General features: G+C 37.8%; 1 non-coding gene across 1 annotated transcript; it reads right to left on the bottom strand.

Moving 5' to 3' along the window:
* Positions 1-6363: 6363 nt before the first annotated feature.
* LOC132674097 (small nucleolar RNA SNORA31) lies at positions 6364-6487 on the bottom strand. Its single transcript, XR_009608408.1, has one exon. It is a non-coding gene; the product is annotated as a small nucleolar RNA SNORA31 (small nucleolar RNA).
* Positions 6488-10722: the final 4235 nt, after the last annotated feature.

Here is a 10722-nt window from a genome sequence, read left to right as displayed (position 1 = left end):
AGGAATACCTACATAAATTATTTGGAATTCTTCTGTCTCTTCTTGCTCATTTATTTATTTATTGAATTAATCATTTATTTCTGTCAGTATGACTCAGGGATATTTATTTTATACTTTGGGTTATCATCCAATGCTACTTAATTCATTTTGTTGCTCAAATGGTTTCGACTTTGGTCATTAGGAACTCTTTCAGTTGACTCTTGTGTCCCTTTGACATACTCCACTATTTTCTTTTTTAAAGCACTTCCTTATTTTCTGCTACTACAAACTACGAAATGCTCCAGGCTCATCTTGTATACTTCCTGTATTTTCTTTTTAATTAAAAAAAAAAAGATACTTGAAAGAGCTATCAAATGAGAGAAATTCAGAAATGCTCATTTTACCCCAACTAAACTATTTACCTTAATACATATACTTTTTCTTGTAGAAATTTTCCTATTCTCTCCATTTTAAACCATTATAATGTGAAATCATTGGTAACATCATAAAAATAATATGATAAATCAAATTCAATTAACTTCAGAATTTAGGAAACTTGGTGGATCTGATATAGTTTCGTGTTGGCTATTGGTGAAGTTGACCAAGCAACTAGCTTTGAGTATTTAAAGTAGTCTGTTCCTGACTATTCATACCCTGATCCCCTGTAACTTTTGGCATAAGGTTTCTACTTTCATATGTACCTAAACTTTCTTGCCAGGCAAACAGGTAGCCTAGGGCTCTGAGTGGCCTGCAGTATTGGGAGAGATGGCTTCTTCTGCTTGAAGGCATGAAACCATGGGAAATTAAAGTCACCATTCTGGGAAGAGACTGGATTAAGATGCTATGTAGGACAAAGAATCAAATCTAAAAAGCAAGACTTCATTCTAAATCAAAATATTTGCAGCAAAACAGTGCAGAAAATAAGGTAGCTCTGGAAGTGAGGACTGGAGATACTCTCAGTCCAACAGTGTGAAGGGACAAAACCTTTTATCAGGTGCTTGATGGCAGGAGATAACTGTTAGAAGAAATAGCCTAGAAATAGCCTGGTTTCAGATCTGGCTATTTCTCTTACTAATTATGCATTGTTGGGAATTCTATATACCCTCTCTGAGCCTCAGTTTTCTCAAATGTAAAAATGAAGCAAATACTGATACCTACCTCATTACATTGTTAAGATAATTAAATGAGATAATATGAAGAACGCTTAACAAGATATCGGACACCTAGGAAGATTTCAGTAAGTCAGCCATTGTTTTATTGTGTATTATGTAGAGTTGGAAGTCTTTTCCAACTAGCCCTTTGTATGATATAGCTCATTAAAAGAAATTGAAGGTGCGAAGATACAAAGGAACAGTTAGCTGAGAGTGCTAAGTAGCTTTTAGCATCTTTTCCATTTCCTACAACTTAGGTCTTGTTTATATGTTGAAAATAAGATGGAAATTCCATCATTCTTTAGTTAATTGATCAGTGTAGATAGGTATACTAGTTTTAGCAGGTTTTTCTGTAGTTGATTTATCTTATATATTATAAAACTTATCTAATTTTAATTTTTAGTTGATATTTTCTTCATTAGAAAGTTTCCTGTTTTCTTTATTAGAATGGTATTTTTTAAAGAAAGAAACATGGATTAAGGTAACATGAAAAATAATGGAGTGTACAAAGGACATTTAGTTTACTAAGCATTTTCATATAAATTACCTTAAGAGAAGCATCTTGGATATATGAGATCCAATGAGTGAAAGAGTGAAACTTCCTTGTTAAATTCCTGATAGCAGCCTAGCTACAAAATACAGAGTTTAATTGTGAATAACCTTTGTGTATTTAGTCAGGGTTCCCTATATATGTGTATGAATATATATGGAGAGAAGGAGAGGGAGAGATGTATTATAAGCAGTTGGCTCACATGGTTATGGAGGCTGAGAGGTCCAGACCCAGGAGAGCCATCTTTTATTCTATTTAGGCCTTTAAAACATTGCATAAGACCTGCCCACACTGGGAAGGGCAATCTGCTTTACTCAGTGTATGGATTCAAATGTTAATTTCATCCGGAAACATCCTCATACACACACTCAGAAATTACGTGTAACCAAATATCTGGCCACCTTGTGGCCCAGTCAAATTAACACATTAAATCAACCATCAAACTCAAGCACCAGCTCTTTCATGCTAGTGCTTTCAACAGAGCTTACTTAGCCTCGAATCTCAAGAGGTCAAGGAAATAATCTGTGGCAAGATGGTAAAGTACTATCATTTGTAAAGGAAAAAACAAATACATAAGCAGTCAACAATTGAAATATCGATGAAGACGTGTGACCCTTCAAAGTCCTGCTTTGGTTTAGCCCAACCCTTTTTCATTATGGGTAGAGAACATACCAACCAAGGCAGCTGACACTTGGTTGACATGGTGCAGGGTTTTGGACAGTATCCTCAATTTCCTCCTGGGGAGTTATGATTGTAAAGTGGGATCCAAAGAATCTTATATAATATGATTTTGGAGTACAATCAATTAATATCAGCTAGGTCTCATATTTCTTCTAGTTTCATTATCTCCCCCACCCCCGATCCCAGGATCCTTCTGTTAATTAGGATAATATAACTCCAGTATGGCTTAAGGACCCTAAGATTTCATGCCTATTTCTTCTCAGTGACTCCTAAATCTGTATCTCCATCTTGGACATCACTTCTCAGCTCAAGACTCTATACCCAATATCTGACCCTTTCTTGTCACACTCACTATGCATCATGTAGGTAATGCAGTGATCCTCAATGAAACTGAATTCTTGATTAGGAAGCTCCTAAAACTATTGTATAAAGTTCCAGGCAGTTCTAGAACACAAGAGACAGAAACTGCCCAAAACTTTGCCTGTGCTTTGGATACTTGAGATTCCTTTAGAAACAACTGTATTTGTGTTCTGGGAAAATGAAGCACAAGTATTGAGCACTTTTAGATATGGTGTTGGATGTGCCCTAATGCAAGCCCCTAGTGATCCCCTCCTCTTGAGTGTGCATGGAGACTGTGACTTGATTGTAACCAGTAGAATATGGCAAAAGCGATGGGAGTTAATTGTATTTCATTCTTTATGAGTCCATTTCAATAGAGTCTGCTGGCCTGGAGGAAATAACTGCCATGTTGTGGGTCACTTGTAGAGAGGGTCACATAGTAGGGAGCTATGAGTTGCCTCTAGAACTAGAGGGGGACTTCCAGATGATAGCCAGTAAGAAATGGACGTTCAGTCCTACAAGAGCAAGAAAATGAAATATGCCAACAACCTGAGAGAGCTTTGAAGTAAATTCCTCATTCAAGCCTCTAGATGAAGATACAGTCCCACCCATACCTTGGTTGCATCCTTGTGAGTCTCTGATGGAAGGACCCAGCTAAGCCATGCTGGACTCTTGATGACACATGAAAGCTGTGAGATAGTAGGTGTGTGTTGTTTGAAGTTGCTAAGTTTATGGTCATTTTGTTACTCATCACTAGAAAACCAATACACACATGTAGCTCTAAAGAAATTTCCTATCTTATGTTCCTGAGAAGATTTTTTTAAAAAAATTTATTGACTTATGAATGCACATCACAAAAATACAGTTCAGTAAAGTTATGCAAACTGAACACATCAGCACCCAAATCCAGAAACGGAACATTACTAGTCCTCCAAAATCCCTTGAGGAAGATTGGAATGCCAGGAACTAACTGGATGCAGGTGTTTCAGATGGAGAAGTTAAGTGCTGTGTGTATCGATGCTAATTGGGTAAAACTTTTAGTCATCTGTGTCTATGGAGTTTATATTTAGGGAAGATATTTTATAATCTGTATTTATTTTTGAGAGATCACAAGGGGGGCAGGGGTAGAGAGAGGGGGAGAGAGGATCTGAAGTGGGCTTTGTGCTGACAGGCTGACAGCAGTGAGCCCAAACCAGGAGATCACGACCTGAACAGAAGTTGGAGGCTCAATCGATTGAGCCACCCAGGTGCCCCAAGGAAGATTTTTTTTTTAAATGAAAATGTAGACTGTGTTGAATCTGAAAGTTGATGCTTGTTTTTGGGAGCTGTATGTGTTTGAGGAGCACTGATTTTAGAGTCTGTATACTCTTCCTTCATCTCTGTAATGCTTTATTAGCATGCCATCCACTTTCTTAGTCATTATTTCATTGTATTCTCCCAACAGCCCTGCTAACTAGGTTTGTCAGATATTCACCCTGTAAGTGAGCCTCAGTTATTCATTAGTGCTTAAACATGTTTGGTATGAATCTCAAAGTCAGTACTGATTCCCACTTGGTAGGTGGGGACATAGGTTAGGTTGGTTTAGGCTGACAGATTGATACCCATACTGCGTATGTTAAATGTTTTGACTACCACTCTTTTTCTACCTAGAATAAATACCTAGAATAAAATAATTTCAATCTGAACGAGTCCGCGGAGATGATGTATTTCACATGTTTTCAGTAGTGTTCCCCAGATTTCATGGAGGAAGCAGTGGTAACAATGAAGGTGAAATGGGAGGTAAAAGAGAACGTTGGAGAGAAGAAAACACCACACTCCATTCAGCTTCAACTTGAGCCATTTCAGTCTTGGCTCTTTTAAATATTGGTTTTGGGTAAGTTTTTACATGAAATAAAGGATTCTATTCCTTAAAAAAAATCGAAAACCACTTAAGTATTGTAGCTCTACCATCTTCCAAATTAAGAAATTGAAACTTACAAAGGTTAAGTGACTATGAGAAAAATTACACAATTATATCATTAGATTGTAGCAAAATTTGGATACGAACTCAGGTTTTTGAATCTCAGACTTTTTCACGTGCTCCATCTTTGATGCCTAGAGAGCACAGGATAAAGAACTATAAACATATAAACATATATGTAAGCATATATAAACATAAGTCTAATATTATCTTAATATGTTTCTTCATGAATATGTATGCATTTTTGCAAATTATTTGTTTATAGTGACCCTTAATTCGTGAAGAATTGACATGGCTTACAACAACAAATTAGGAATTTGTGGGAGGGAAAGAAAGATGGACGTAAAGGCACAAAATACCAGTACTAAGGTCTAGATGGTTGTACGGGTGGGCTATGGGTGGATTGTGAGCTTGGTAGAGGTCTGTGCCTAGGAAACCAATTCTGCACAACCTAGATTGGGTTTCTGGCATCTGGAAAACACATGAGATCAACAACTGACAGAAAAACACTTTCAGAATCTGGACAAACAAAAGTAACTGCTCCAGACTGTCAGCTCTTACCGTTCTTGATGTGCATAAGGCTTACTTATTTCCCTTTGCTCTAACATACTCAGACTCCAAGTGCCTGAACATAATGTGGAGAGTTAAAATAGGAGTGCCTCAATTCCCAAAGTGCCTTACATCTGTCAGTTTAAGAGGAAACCATGGTATTGCTTTAATGTGTGTGTGAGTGTGTGTGTGTATGCGCCTGCACACACTTTTATTAAACATATGCTTCCAGCCACATTCCACTTGGCAATATCACAAGTACATAATAGCTACAAGCTGTAAAGAAAAAAATAAAAGAGAACTTAACCAGTGTTCTTAAAAATAAGATAAATACGACCTCCCCAGCTACTTTAAGCATTCATTTACACATTCTTTGAGTGTGCACACTAGCTTTTCTTCTGTCTCCAAGTCTCTATTTATTCACTCCTGCCCAAAGATGAATATTGCAATTGTACATGGTGCAAACATTGGAAATCTGTGTTTACGTTTGTGTTTCCAACTGAATATGCTAATGGTGTTTAATCAGCAGTGATGTTGCTTTATATCAATGTTTTGTGCCACGTACAGCCTCAGTGATAATGTTGTGATAACCAAAATTTTCCCCACATCAAAACTTGGAGACCATCCCAGTTTTTTTTGAACAGCCATTTGATTTCAAAATGTGATGAAATCCTTTAATCGTCTTCAGGATTATTTCTGTGTTTTCAGGAAGCATTCAATATCCCCTTAGTTTCAGTAAGGGGTGGAGGTGGGGCTTGAAACAGATTTGCCCTTGCAGCAGTTCAGAGATTTTGGTATTCCAAACAAGCTCACCAGCTGTCTCAGAGGACCTGCAGGAGGAGGCTCCAAGGTTGGTGATGCCGTAGAAGGAAATGGCTGCAGGCTACTTGGAGTGCGATTTGGGATACTCTGTGGTGAAATCCAGCAGCACACTGGCCAGAAAAACAAGAATCCAGGGGCAGTTGAGTGCGATGGAGGTGGGAAGTGACAAGCTTTTAGTCACGAATTTACAGAACATATTTCTAATCCTCTAATAATCTAGCTAAGGCATGAGAGGGCCTGCACAAGATTTGATGAGTGTCTGACCCTAGGCAAAGAGCTACTCTGAAGATAAAGTATGTACTCTTTTTTTTTTTTTTTTTTTTTTTTTTGGCAAATATATTCCCTTATTCAATCTGGGCCACAAAGACAGAAGGTACACAGAGTTTTTTTCTTTTGTATCCTAATGCAAACCAAAAGAACAACAGCAAATTATTTAAGGTCTATCAGTAAATGCAGTAAAGGGTCATACTCTTGAGTCTTAAGACACACACATATCCCTCTCCTCTCAAAAAAAAAAAAAAAAAAAAGGAAGAATAGAAACCCCAAACCCCAAACTTCCTTTTATAGAGTAGAAGTATTTCTTATTCTTTGTGTATGTTCAAAGTTGGGACTGCTTTTTTTTTTCCCCCCTCAGTGAGTCTGTGAGAACCCTGCTGGGCTTTTGTTAACAGAAACATGACATACCTTTTAAGGAATACTGTCATCTGGAAAACAACCCACCCTTTGCATTTTAACCTTGTTAAATTGTATCCAGATTCTCTTTAGTGCTGCTTCTCTCACAGGACATAAAACATTTTGGTTCTTAAACACTTATGAGAGGTACACTGCTTGAGATGTACAGATAGCTTTCATTAGCACTAATGGGAGCTATGCTTCTACAGGAGAGAATAGAGCCCGAAGATTTTAAATTATGCTTGATGCAGATCTTCCAAATGGAATAAATTACGAGGGATGCTTAGGGGGAAAAGGTCTAAATATCCCCTAAAGCCATAGTTTAATAGCAAAGCAATACTTCTGAGTAACGGAAGTGAAGTCAACAGTAATGGCTTTGCGCCTATCACCATGCTAAGTAGCTGATATTGACTCTTGAAAATTCTTTATTGGATTAGTACTGCACTTGAATTCCATTATTTTCCAAAGGACCTGAGAGATAGTTGTCTGTCTTGAATAGTCCACTAAAATGGATTCAGTTCAGTGCAGTTTTCAAGGCCATTTATCTTAAAATCAGTAAGTTTCCAATTGGCGAGCATAATACCAAGATCTTTATTTTTGTTTCTTAATGACCCATTCTGAAAATAGTGCTCCCTGAATCTTTCTTTTTGGGGCATATCTTTTATTTTGTTTTTTAAAAAATGTCTACATTTCATTTTTCTTTGAGAACTATTGCCCACATCCCTGAAATCATTGGAATTGTTTCCTATATTGTTCATTTTGTGACATATCTCCTGTCTTCTTATTTTAAAATTTGTCACATTTTCTTTTATTTGAGACTTTTTGTTTTGTGAATTATTACCTCCCTCCCACTCCCAAAATAACTGAAAAATTGGAGTTTTTTTTTGTTTTTTTTAAATTTTATTTTTATTTACTTTTTTTCAATATATGAAGTTTATTGTCAAATTGGTTTCCATACAACACCCAGTGCTCATCCAAAAAGGTGCCCTCCTCAATACCCATCACCCACCCTCCCCTCCCTCCCACTCCTCATCAACCCTCAGTTTGTTCTCAGTTTTTAAGAGTCTCTTATGCTTTGGCTCTCTCCCACTCTAACCTCTTTTTTTTTTTTTTCCTTCCCCTCCCCCATGGGTTTCTGTTAAGTTTCTCAGGATCCACATAAGAGTGAAAACATATGGTATCTGTCTTTCTCTGTATGACTTATTTCACTTAGCATCATACTCTCCAGTTCCATCCACGTTTCTACAAAGGGCCATATTTCATTCTTTCTCATTGCCACGTAGTATTCCATTGTGTATATAAACCACAATTTCTTTATCCATTCATCAGTGGATGGACATTTAGGCTCTTTCCATAATTTGGCTATTGTTGAAAGTGCTGCTATAAACATTGGGGTACAAGTGCCCCTATGCATCAGTACTCCTGTATCCCTTGGGTAAATTCCTAGCAGTGCTATTGCTGGGTCATAGGGTAGGTCTATTTTTAATTTTCTGAGGAACCTCCACACTGTTTTCCAGAGTGGCTGCACCAATTTGCATTCCCACCAACAGTGCAAGAGGGTTCCCGTTTCTCCAGATCCTCTCCAGCATCTATAGTCTCCTGATTTGTTCATTTTGGCCACTCTGACTGGCATGAGGTGATATCTGAGTGTGGTTTTGATTTGTATTTCCCTGATGAGGAGCGACGTTGAGCATCTTTTCATGTGCCTGTTGGCCATCTGGATGTCTTCTTTAGAGAAGTGTCTATTCATGTTTTTTGCCCATTTCTTCACTGGGTTGTTTTTCGGGTGTGGAGTTTGGTGAGCTCTTTATAGATTTTGGATACTAGCCCTTTGTCCGATATGTCATTTGCAAATATCTTTTCCTATTCCGTTGGTTGCCTTTTAGTTTTGTTGGTTGTTTCCTTTGCTGTGCAGAAGCTTTTTATCTTCATAAGGTCCCAGTAGTTCATTTTTGCTTTTAATTCCCTTGCCTTTGGGGATGTGTTAAGTAAGAAATTGCTACGACTGAGGTCAGAGAGGTCTTTTCCTGCTTTCTCCTCTAGGGTTTTGATGGTTTCCTGTCTCACATTCAGGTCCTTTATCCATTTTGAGTTTATTTTTGTGAATAGTGTGAGAAAGTGGTCTAGTTTCAACCTTCTGCATGTTGCCGTCCAGTTCTCCCAGCACCATTTGTTAAAGAGACTGTCTTTTTTCCATTGGATGTTCTTTCCTGCTTTGTCAAAGATGAGTTGGCCATACGTTTGTGGGTCTAGTTCTGGGGTTTCTATTCTATTCCATTGGTCTATGTGTCTGTTTTTGTGCCAATACCATGCTGTCTTGATGATGACAGCTTTGTAGTAGAGGCTAAAGTCTGGGATTGTGATGCCTCCTGCTTTGGTCTTCTTCTTCAAAATTACTTTGGCTATTCGGGGCCTTTTGTGGTTCCATATGAATTTTAGGATTGCTTGTTCTAGTTTCGAGAAGAATGCTGGTGCAATTTTGATTGGGATTGCATTGAATGTGTAGATAGCTTTGGGTAGTATTGACATTTTGACAATATTTATTCTTCCAATTCATGAGCATGGAATGTTTTTCCATTTCTTTATATCTTCTTCAATTTCCTTCATAAGCTTTCTATAGTTTTCAGCATACAAATCTTTTACATCTTTGGTTAGATGTATTCCTAGGTATTTTATGCTTCTTGGTGCAATTGTGAATGGGACCAGTTTCTTTATTTGTCTTTCTGTTGCTTCATTGTTAGTGTATAAGAATGCAACTAATTTCTGTACATTGATTTTGTATCCTGCAACTTTGCTAAATTCATGCATCAGTTCTAGCAGACTTCTGGTGGAGTCTATCGGATTTTCCATGTATAATATCATGTCATCTGCAAAAAGCGAAAGCTTGACTTCATCTTTGCCAATTTTGATGCCTTTGATTTCCTTTTGTTGTCTGATTGCTGATGCTAGAACTTCCAACACTATGTTAAACAACAGCGGTGAGAGTGGGCATCCCTGTCGTGTTCCTGATCTCAGGGAAAAAGCTCTCAGTTTTTCCCCATTGAGGATGATGTTAGCTGTGGGCTTTTCATAAATGGCTTTTATGATCTTTAAGTATGTTCCTTGGAGGAGTTTTTTTCTATGACCCAAAGAGTCATTTCCTTTATTTCATTTCCTGTGACAGCACTGTCTTCACTTGAAAATTTTCTTTTGTCTTCCAGGGGAAATCAAGCATTATTTTAAATCAGTATTGATGACTTTTATGGGTAGGAAAAGGGTAGGGCATAGGGGTAGTGAGAGGAAGACAAGATACCATGCACCAGGAGAAGACGAGGTGACCGACAAAAGACCAAATTGGCTGGTGAATTCATTGTGATTCACATCACCTCTGAGATGTTCAGTATCCCAGCATTCACAGGACTCACATAAGTAATGCCAATCAAACTTAAAAAGACTGAAGTAGAGAACCCAGATAGACAAGTCACGAATATACAACAGGAGATACTATTTTCCAGAGTGGGATGGTGGTGCCTGCTCTTCAGGACACTTCTTTCACCTCTGGAATCAATGTAACCAGAAGCCAAATGAATAACCAGAAAGTTGTTCAGTAAGCATGAAATCAGCATAGAGGAAGAGGAAATAAAGGAAAATGAAGGATAATTCATCCAAGTCAGTTGATGCCCAGTGAATCATACCTTCTCTACAACAGGGTAATCTATGTGAGGGGTTCACATGCTCTGTATTCCTGATCACTCTCCCCAGGGTAGTCTGGAAACTACTACCAATCTCGGGGATGTTGGTTTCTATTTTTTTCTTCCATCTGACCATCTTCCTGTGGTTTATTCAGTCTTTCTTTTTTTAAATACTCAGTCTTTCTTTAGACATGGTACAAATTCAATTGCAATGGCTCTTGCTTGTCAAATTACAGTTACTTTGATTTCACTTTTGAGCTTTTCTAAATTATTTTTTAAACATTTATTTATTTATTTTTGAGAGAGAGAGAGAGAGAGAGAGAGGGAGAGAAGACGGTGGAGGGGCAG

Source organism: Panthera onca, chromosome C1 (assembly GCF_046562875.1).
Source record: "Panthera onca isolate mPanOnc1 chromosome C1, mPanOnc1 haplotype 2, whole genome shotgun sequence".
Lineage (NCBI taxonomy): Eukaryota > Metazoa > Chordata > Mammalia > Carnivora > Felidae > Panthera > Panthera onca.
Note: the sequence above shows the minus strand (reverse complement) of the source record. Positions and strands in the feature narration are given on the sequence as shown.